Below are 11,934 nucleotides of genomic sequence, written 5' to 3'. Positions count from 1 at the left end.
CTAGAACAGAACTAGAACAGAACTAGAACAGAACTAGAACAGAACTAGAACAAAACTAGAACAAAACTAGAACAGAACTAGAACAGAACTAGAACAGAACTAGAACAGTACTAGAACAGAACTACAACACAACTAGAACAGAACTAGAACAGAACTAGAACAGAACTAGAACTAGAACTAGAACAGAACTAGAACAAAACTAGAACAGAACTAGAACAAAACTAGAACAGAACTAGAACAGAACTAGAACAGAACTATACAATAATCTACAGTCCAGACTGTAGGGTATAGTTTTTGTAGTATCTTAGCCAATTTAAATATGTGTACATTTTGCCTTAAAAGTCTTCAACATCTATTTCCGCCGTTAGTGTCAAACCACCTACTTTGTATAAGAATTCATTTCACATATTCATACGTTTACGTTTAATTTTATCGATGGTATAAACGCAGCTCTACTTGTGTAAATATGTATAACTTAAGTAAAGAAATATATTTTTGTGTAAAAAGTTACAAATACAGATGTTACCACCTAATTTCCATTTTTATGATTTTTTCGTTTGTTGTTTACTAATACACATACTCTTTAAAGGAGTCCTACTTTTTTTCGTCTATCTATCTATATATTGTTAGTACTGCGATTCTTATTGGTCTCATGGGCATATAAAATTAAAATTGTTACGAGAATTATTTTCATGTCTTGTGAACATTTGACAAAAAACAAAAATGTCATAAAAGGTGGTAAAAATAAATCACATGCATGTTCTTTCCTGTTTGTTAGTTTAGTTTGATTATGAGTGTGTGTGTGTATGTGTCTTGGCATGTGTTTAACATGTTGTGAAACTTGCTAAATAGGAAAACAAAAAGACAAAAGTTTTTAATATAAAATATGTACCGGGTTATTATGGAACATGTGTAGTTTGTTGAATGGTATTTAGAATCTATATTAATCCTTAAAGGCAAAGCAATTTTGTGGAAAAAAAATTGGCCAATTACATTTATCTCTTTAAAAGTTGTGTACTTTTTTTGTCCCCTTAACCATTTAAGTATTAAGTTCATAAATAGGTTAATAGTTTTGTAAAAGTTATGATTAAACGTTCTAGGAAGTGTGGTAACGGAAGTGAACGATAATGCCTTAATGTACTGCTACTTTACACATATGCACCAGGACAAGTGTCTGTATATTAAAATCATTACAAAATATTTTTTTTGTAAAGTGTTACTAACAAATTTGCTTCCTTGCCAAAAAAAAGACAGTAAAACTCTCTTGTTTAATCTCAAAATGTTTTAAATGAATTTTAAATATTCATACAAATACTGTAATTAAATTTTCACTTAACAATACTACTCTTAAAACTCTATTAAAATCTATCAACAAATTTATTTTATTTAAAATTTTAAATTTTGTCAGTTTGGCAAAGAAGAGCAAACAAGAAAAAGGACACATAAAGACACATAATAAATTTTTATGTGTCAAAATCAAAAGAGCTAACAAAACAGTATATGAAAAGTTTATTAAATAAATGTTATATATCTTTGGAGTATATTTTTCTAGTTAGACATTAGAAAAATACCAAAAATATTAAAATAGGAATATGTAACAATGAAAGTGTGTTTTGAAAAAAAAACAAAGGAACCATACATTTTCCAAAAACACATACATATTCATTTGTAATAAACACATGATGGTCTGTAGTGGACAGTAAGGGGAGAAAATATAAGATCATTAGTAATAAAATGTATAAATTTAAAAAGTTCTGTAGACCACCGTAGATTAACCGATAGTCTGGGCTAAAAAATGATGTATAGTCTAAACTATAGTCAAGACTATAGACAGATCTATAGTCCAGACTATGGAATGATCTACAGTCCAGACTATAGAATGATCTACAGTCCAGAGTATAGAATGATCTACAGTCCAGACTATAGAAAAATCTACAGTCCAGACTATAGAAAGATCTATAGTCCAACCTATAGAATGATCTATAGTCCAGACAATAGAATGATCTATAGTCCAGACTATAGAATGATCTATAGTCCAGACTATAGAATGATCTATAGTCCAGACCATAGAAAGATCTATAGTCCAGACTATAGAATGATTTATAGTCCAGACTAAAGAATGATTTATAGTCCAGACTATAGAATGATCTAGTCCAGACTGTAGAATGATCTATAGTCCAAACTATAGAACGATCTATAGTACAGACTGTAAAATTATCTAAAGTACAGATTATAGAATGATCTACAGTCCAGACTATAGAATGATCTACAGTCCAGACTATAGAAAGATCTATAGTCCAGACTATAGAATAATCTATAGTCCAAACTATAGAATGATCTATATAGAATGATCTATAGTCCAGAATATAGAATGATCTATAGTCCAGACTATAGAATGATCTATAGTCCAGACTATAGAATGATCTATAGTCCAGACTATAGAATGATCTATAATCCAGACTATAGAATGATCCATAGTCCAGACTATAGAATGATTTATAGTCCAGACTATAGAATTATCTATTGTCCATGATCTATAGTCCAGACTATAGAATTATCTATTGTCCATGATCTATAGTCCAGACTATAGAATTATCCATACTCCATGATCTATAGTCCAGACTATAGAATTATCTATAGTCCATGATCTATAGTCCAGACTATAGAACTATCTATAGTGGAGACTATAGAATGATCTAAAGTCCAGACTATAGAACGATCTATAGTACAGACTATAGAATGATCTATATTGCAGACTATAAAATGATCTAGAGTCCAGTCTAAAATGTGATCTATAGTCCAGACTATAGAATGATCTAAACTGTTCTTTTGACAAGGTTATATGATCTTAACTAAAAGCAGAGCTGCATTTATATTTATTTACAACACTTTCACTCAATTCTCGGAAAAAATCAATTTCATCTGGAATCTAAAATTTAATGTATTGTATCCTATTTCTTATTTATTACGCATACATTTACACAATCTATAGCATATATTGAGCTTAAATATTGTTTGTGTATCTAAACAGAATGATGGTCAGAAAATTAAATAACAACAAAAAAGATCTCAAAAAAAAAAACAATATTCATCTTATAGTCTTACATATTTTAAAGTATAAATCTGTATATGCACCAGCAGCAGAATAGAAAGGAAAAAAAGACAGAAAACAAAAATTCTAATAGCAAATATTTTCCACATACATTTACACTGAATAAAATTCAATGCCCACACGAACACGCAGACATTTAGAAAAATGTAAGTTTAATAGGGAGTGCATAGAACTACATATACCTATAGTACAGACTATAGACTAATTTACAGTTAAAACATTAGACTGTTCAATTATACTACAGACTGATCTATAGTCCAGACTATAGACTGATCTATAGTCTAGACTTTAGACTGATCTATAGTCAACACTATAGACTAATCTATAGTCCAGACTATAGACTAATCTATAGTCCAGACTACAGACTAATCTATAGTCCAGACTATAGACTAATCTATAGTCCAGACTATAGACTAATCTATAGTCCAGACTATAGACTAATCTATAGTCCAGAATATAGACTAATCTATAGTCCAGACTATAGACTAATCTATAGTCCAGACTATAGACTAATCTATAGTTCAGACTATAGACTAATCTGTAGTCCAGACTAATCTATAGTCCAGACTATAGACTAATCTATAGTCCAGACTATAGACTAATCTATAGTCCAGACTATAGACTAATCTATAGTCCAGACTATAGACTAATCTATAGTCCAGACTATAGACTAATCTATAGTTCAGACTATAGACTAATCTATAGTCCAGACTATAGACTAATCTATAGTCCAGACTATAGACTAATCTATAGTCCAGACTATAGACTAATCTATAGTCCAGACTATAGACTAATCTATAGTCCAGACTATAGACTAATCTACAGTCCAGACTATAGACTAATCTATAGTCCAGACTATAGACTAATCTACAGTCCAGACTATAGACTAATCTATAGTCCAGACTATAGACTAATCTATAGTCCAGACTATAGACTAATCTATAGTCCAGACTATAGACTAATCTATAGTCCAGACTATAGACTATTCTATAGTACAGACTATAAACTATTCTATAGTCCAGACTATAGACTATTCTATAGTCCAGACTATAGACTATTCTATAGTCCAGACTATAGACTATTCTATAGTCCAGACAATAAACTAATCTATAGTCTAGACGATAGGCTTATCTATAGTCCAGACTATAGACTAATCTATAGCCCAGACTATAGACTAATCTATAGTCCAGACTATATACTAATCTATAGTCCAGACTATAGACTTATCAATAGTCCAGACTATACCCTAATCTATAGTCCAGACTATAGACTAATCTATAGTCCAGACTATATACTAATATATAGTCCAGTAGTCCAGACTATAGACTAATCTAAAGTCCAGACTATAGACTAATCTTTAGTCCAGACTATAGATTAATCTATAGTTCAGACTATAGACTATCCTATAGTTCAGACTATAGACTAACCTATAGTTCAGACTATAGACTAACCTATAGTCTAGACTATAGACTTATCTATAGTGCAGACTATAGCCTAATCTATATTCTAGACTATAGACTAATCTATAGTCCAGACTATAGGTTAATCTATGGTCCATACTATAGATAATCTATAGTCCAGACTATAGACTGATACATATAGTTCAAACTATAGACTGATACATATAGTTCAAGGTATATAATGATCTATAGTATAGACTTTAGAATGATCTACGGTCATCTAGACTGTTCAGAATAAAGAACGATCTATAATCGTACTATAGACTGATATGTAGTCCATGCTATAGATTGATCTATTTTCCAGACTATAGATTGATTTATAGTCCTGACTATAAACTGATCTATAGTCCAAACTATAGACTGATAGATTGATCTATAGTCCAAACTATAGACTGATAGATTGATCTATAGTCCAAGCTATAGACTGATAGATTGATCTATAGTCCAGACTATAGATAGATCTATAGTTCAGACTATAGATTGATCTATATTCCAGACTATATGTTGATCTATCTATTGACTATGATCTATATTCTAGACTATATCTTAATCTGTAGTCCAGACTATAGATTGATCTAAAGTCCAGACTATAGATTGATCTATAGTCCAGACTATAGATTTATCTATAGTCCAGACTGTAGACTGATCTATAGTCCAGACTATAGTCCAGATTATAGATTTATCTATAGTCCTGACTATAGATTAATGTATAGTCCAGTCTATAGATTGATTGACTAAATGCTGACCTATAATCTACTGATCGATAGTCCACGGTATTGACTATAGAGTGATCTGTATTTGGAACTCTAGAGTGATGTATAGTCCAGACTGTAGAGTGATATATAGTTCAGACTATAGAGTGATATATATTTAAGGCTATAGACTTATCTATAATCTTGTCTATAAACTGATCTATAGTCCCTATTATAGAGATATATGTATGTATAGTGCAGATTATACACTGATCTAAAGTTCACACAATATGATCCTCTCTAATGTTAATGCAAATATACATTTACTCTTATTTGAATGTGTGTTTGTACATATACGAGTAAAGCTAACAGATTTACATATTACATTGTTTATACAATTTGTTGTTTGTGTGTGTATGTATGTATGTTTCTTCATGCCACAACAAAACAATACAAATGTTGTGTTTTATTACTCATACGACTAGTTGATGTTGTATATAGTCGACTCTATAGATTTTTTTATTTTCTTCACATTTAGATTTATGTTCATGTGTGTAGATAAGTTTATTAGTATGTTTATTGTATGTATGTATGACCAAGCCTGATCATGTTTGTATAGCTGTGTTTATATTTATGTGTTTACTATGGGATTTGCCAGTCTATTAATATTTACTTACGCAAATAAACTAAAACTGGATATAAATTTTGTATTTTTGTTGATTCATTTGAATTTTACAATTAATGCTTTTGTTAAGCTGTTTTTAAATACAATTCATTTATGTTTAATTCCTAAAGCCATTGTTAAATAAATAGTTGTTTAATTATGAGAAAATTGAAGAGTGTTATAGTTTGTTTAACACATTGTCATTAACTTGTTTTTAAGGCATTTAAAATTTTTCACGCTTTAATGTCCTTAGTCACAATTGAGGTCATTGCAATGCAACTTCACTAAAAAATTTTCCATTAAATGGAAAATCTATAAAACAATCAGTATTAATATTATTTGCGCCATAATATCTTTTTACATTTATATGTCTTTATTACAGGTCACGTTTTTAAACATTTACGTGATAATTTTTTTAAAATTATTAAAGCGAAAAAGCGAAAACCATACAATTTTGTTTTCTAAAAAGAAAACACATTAATCTGCTGGTACATATAAAATTTATTTATTATTTTCCATTTTATTTTCTCAAATATTTTTTTGTAATATTAAAGTTTTTCTTTTCAACACCTGCTATTGTTTTAAAAAGAGAACTGCAATAAGCTGATTTTTTTTTAAGATAAAGTTTAAAAATGCAGCTAAACTCGGTTAGAAAGAATATTAATGTGCCCTTGACCTCAATTCTTTACTCCTTTTTTTAAGAAAAAATTATTTACTGTTCTAACTCAGACTGAACTAGAACTGCACTAGAACTAAACTAGAACTGAACTAGAACTGAACTAGAACTGAACTAGAACTGAACTAGAACTGAACTAGAACAGAACTAGAACTGAACTAGAACTGAACTAGAACTGAACTAGAACTGAACTAGAACTGAACTAGAACTGAACTAGAACTGAACTAGAACTGAACTAGAACTGAACTAGAACTGAACTAGAACTGAACTAGAACTGAACTAGAACTGAACTAGAACTGAACTAGAACTGAACTAGAACTGAACTAGAACTGAACTAGAACTGAACTAGAACTGAACTAGAACTGAACTAGAACTGAACTAGAACTGAACTAGAACTGAACTAAAACTGAACTAGAACTGAACTAGAACTGAACTAGAACTGAACTAGAACTGAACTAGAACTGAACTAGAACTGAACTAGAACTGAACTAGAACTGAACTGGAACTGAACTATAACTGAACTATAACTGAACTAGAACTGAACTATAACTGAAGAATAACTGAACTATAACTGAACTATAACTGAACTATAACTGAACTATAACTGAACTAGAACTGAACTAAAACTGAACTAGAACTGAACTAGAACTGAACTAGAACTGAACTACAATTGAACTGGAACTAGAACTGAACTAGAACTGAACTAGAACTGAACTAGAACTGAACTAGAACTGAACTAGAACTGAACTAGAACTGAACTAGAACTGAACTAGAACTGAACTAGAACTGAACTAGAACTGGAAACTAAACTGAACTAGAACTGAACTAGAACTGAACTAGAACTGAACTAGAACTGAACAAGAAACTGAACTAGAACTGAACTAGAACTGAACTAGAACTGAACTAGAACTGAACTAGAACTGAACTAGAACTGAACTAGAACTGAACTAGAACTGAACTAGAACTGAACTAGAACTGAACTAGAACTGAACTAGAACTGAACTAGAACTGAACTAGAACTGAACTAGAACTGAACTAGAACTGAACTAGAACTGAACTAGAACTGAACTAGAACTGAACTAGAACTGAACTAGAACTGAACTAGAACTGAACTAGAACTGAACTAGAACTGAACTAGAACTGAACTAGAACTGAACTAGAACTGAACTGAACTAGAACTGAACTAGAACTGAACTAGAACTGAACTAGAACTGAACTAGAACTGAACTAGAACTGAACTAGAACTAGAACTAGAACTGAACTAGAACTGAACTAGAACTGAACTAGAACTGAACTAGAACTGAACTAGAACTGAACTAGAACTGAACTAGAACTGAACTAGAACTGAACTAGAACTGAACTAGAACTGAACTAGAACTGAACTAGAACTGAACTAGAACTGAACTAGAACTGAACTAGAACTGAACTAGAACTGAACTAGAACTGAACTAGAACTGAACTAGAACTGAACTGAACTAGAACTGAACTGAACTGAACTAAACTGAACTAGAACTGAACTAGAACTGAACTAGAACTGAACTAGAACTGAACTAGAACTGAACTAGAACTGAACTAGAACTGAACTAGAACTGAACTAGAACTGAACTAGAACTGAACTAGAACTGAACTAGAACTGAACTAGAACTGAACTAGAACTGAACTAGAACTGAACTAGAACTGAACTAGAACTGAACTAGAACTGAAACTAGAACTGAACTAGAACTGAACTAGAACTGAACTAGAACTGAACTAGAACTGAACTAGAACTGAACTAGAACTGAACTAGAACTGAACTAGAACTGAACTAGAACTGAACTAGAACTGAACTAGAACTGAACTAGAACTGAACTAGAACTGAACTAGAACTGAACTAGAACTGAACTAGAACTGAACTAGAACTGAACTAGAACTGAACTAGAACTGAACTAGAACTGAACTAGAACTGAACTAGAACTGAACTAGAACTGAACTAGAACTGAACTAGAACTGAACTAGAACTGAACTAGAACTGAACTAGAACTGAACTAGAACTGAACTAGAACTGAACTAGAACTGAACTAGAACTGAACTAGAACTGAACTAGAACTGAACTAGAACTGAACTAGAACTGAACTAGAACTGAACTAGAACTGAACTAGAACTGAACTAGAACTGAACTAGAACTGAACTAGAACTGAACTAGAACTGAACTAGAACTGAACTAGAACTGAACTAGAACTGAACTAGAACTGAACTAGAACTGAACTAGAACTGAACTAGAACTGAACTAGAACTGAACTAGAACTGAACTAGAACTGAACTAGAACTGAACTAGAACTGAACTAGAACTGAACTAGAACTGAACTAGAACTGAACTAGAACTGAACTAGAACTGAACTAGAACTGAAACTAGAACTGAACTAGAACTGAACTAGAACTGAACTAGAACTGAACTAGAACTGAACTAGAACTGAACTAGAACTGAACTAGAACTGAACTAGAACTGAACTAGAACTGAACTAGAACTGAACTAGAACTGAACTAGAACTGAACTAGAACTGAACTAGAACTGAACTAGAACTGAACTAGAACTGAACTAGAACTGAACTAGAACTGAACTAGAACTGAACTAGAACTGAACTAGAACTGAACTAGAACTGAACTAGAACTGAACTAGAACTGAACTAGAACTGAACTAGAACTGAACTAGAACTGAACTAGAACTGAACTAGAACTGAACTAGAACTGAACTAGAACTGAACTAGAACTGAACTAGAACTGAACTAGAACTGAACTAGAACTGAACTAGAACTGAACTAGAACTGAACTAGAACTGAACTAGAACTGAACTAGAACTGAACTAGAACTGAACTAGAACTGAACTAGAACTGAACTAGAACTGAACTAGAACTGAACTAGAACTGAACTAGAACTGAACTAGAACTGAACTAGAACTGAACTAGAACTGAACTAGAACTGAACTAGAACTGAACTAGAACTAAACTGAACTAGAACTGAACTAGAACTGAACTAGAACTGAACTAGAACTGAACTAGAACTGAACTAGAACTGAACTAGAACTGAACTAGAACTGAACTGAAACTGAACTAGAACTGAACTAGAACTGAACTAGAACTGAACTAGAACTGAACTTGAACTGAACTAGTACTGAACTAGAACTGAAATAGATCTATAGTCCAGAGCAAAGAATGATTTATAGTTCAGATTATAGAATTATCTATAGTCCAAAATATAGAATGACCTATAATCCAGACTATAGAACGATCTACAGTCCAATATACAGAATAATCTATAATCTAGACCATAGAATAACCTACAGTCCAGACTACAATGATCTATTGTCCAGAATATAGAATGGCCTGCAGTTCAGACTATAGAATGATTTGTAATCCAGACTATAGATCAATCTATAGTCCAATATAGAAAAATTTATAGTCTAGACAATAGAATGATCTACAGTCCAAACTATAGAATGATCTGCAGTCCAGATTACAGAATGATCTATGGTCCAGGTTATTGATTGGTCTATAGTCCAGACAATAGAATGATCTATAGTCCATACTATATAAGGATCTATAGACCAGACTATAGAATAATCTTTAGGCCAGATCTAGAACTGAACTAAAACTGAATTTTATAAATCTCCTACCAAACCTTTGCTACCAAATTGAAGTTTATAAAACTACCTAAGAAATCAGGGTTTTTACATTGTGTTTAATATCATTTAAAACAGTTTGTTTTGCATTTTAACAGCCTGGGGAAGTTCTTAAGAAAAATAATAAAAAAGTAAAAATAATAAAGAAAAACATTACTTAAGCGGGATTATATAAAAAAAAAACTTTAAATAAAAAGAAGCATATTAAAAAAATTCAGTTAAGTCAGTAAGGGAGGGTGGGGAGAAGATATGTAAACACAAAAAGTTAAGCGGTAACCAACTCTACCCCCTAGCATTTTATTAACTTTTCTCTTTTTAAGAAAAGTTTAAAGTAACTAACGTTTTAAACAGTTTGAACTTATGAATTTTAATAAAAAAAAGTACTTAAAAAATAAAATTGAAAACAAAGCAAACAGTTGCTGAGAATTTATATGGAAATTCATAATTTAAATAAATATATATTTTTTTTTTCATATTTGTTAATATTAAACTTACCTTTGCAGATTGTTGAAGTATGTTAAATGTTGTAAACATGTGTATATTTACATATTTTTCTGTTGTCACTTCATTGAAATTTTTCCATAATTAATAAAACAAACAGAACGTTGTTCACACTCCAAGCACCTTTTTGTTTAAATTAAAAAAATGTGCAAATAAATAAAAAACCTAAAACGATAAAAAAGTGTTTTTTTTTATTGTAAATAAAGTAGAAAATGGAAAAAATAAATATACAATTATTATTGTTATTTGTTAAATGATACAGACATTGCAGTACTGTGATGAATAAACAAAAAAGAGAGGGACACATTTTAATAATTGTTTTCTGTTTAATAGTTGGGAAAACATCAACAAAAAACCTCAATCGTACACAACTTGGCAATATAATAGACAAACACTAACTCTCCCTCTTATATATTTACACAAATAAATAAACTTTCGTATGATTTCCTGCGTACATGCATGAGTGTGTTCAAGCATGCATAAATATGTATGCATGCATGAATTTAAAAAAAAAAAAAAAATATTCCCATAAATAAATCAATTTCGCTTTAACTTTATGTTATTGTAGGTGAACAAAAAAAACTGTTGTGCTAACATTAAATATAAAACGTTAAAAATGTGTAATAAAAATATTTTAAACAAGGCAACATTGCCATGTATACATAGTACTAGGTAAACAACAATTACAACAATCTTGAACATGTAGAACATTTTAATATTGATTGAGTTAAACAAGAAAAAAATTATAAACAATTTAAATTTGAAATTAATTGCAGTGGTTTTTGTGGTCGGAGAAACCACAAAAATAATGCAAAGGCGAGTGTAAGTAAGAGCTTTGGTGGTTTAAAATAGGATAGATATTTTGTAATATTAGGGGTTAGATAAAGGGAAGGGAAACGGTTTATATAAATTTTAGTTTTCGCCTTCTAGAATAAAAGTACAAAGGAAGTAGAACATAACTACAACAGAACTAGAACAGAACTAGAACAAAAATAGAACAGAAATAGAACAGAAATAGAACAGAACTAGAACAGAACTAGAACAGAACTAGAACAGAACTAGAACGGAACTAGAGCAGAACTAGAACAGAACTAGAACAGAACTAGAACAGAACTAGAACGGAACTAGAACAGAACTAGAACAGAACTAGAACAGAACTAGAACAGAACTAGAA

The sequence above is a fragment of the Lucilia cuprina genome, chromosome 6, assembly GCF_022045245.1.
Source record: "Lucilia cuprina isolate Lc7/37 chromosome 6, ASM2204524v1, whole genome shotgun sequence".
NCBI lineage: Eukaryota > Metazoa > Arthropoda > Insecta > Diptera > Calliphoridae > Lucilia > Lucilia cuprina.
This window is presented reverse-complemented; position numbering follows the sequence as displayed.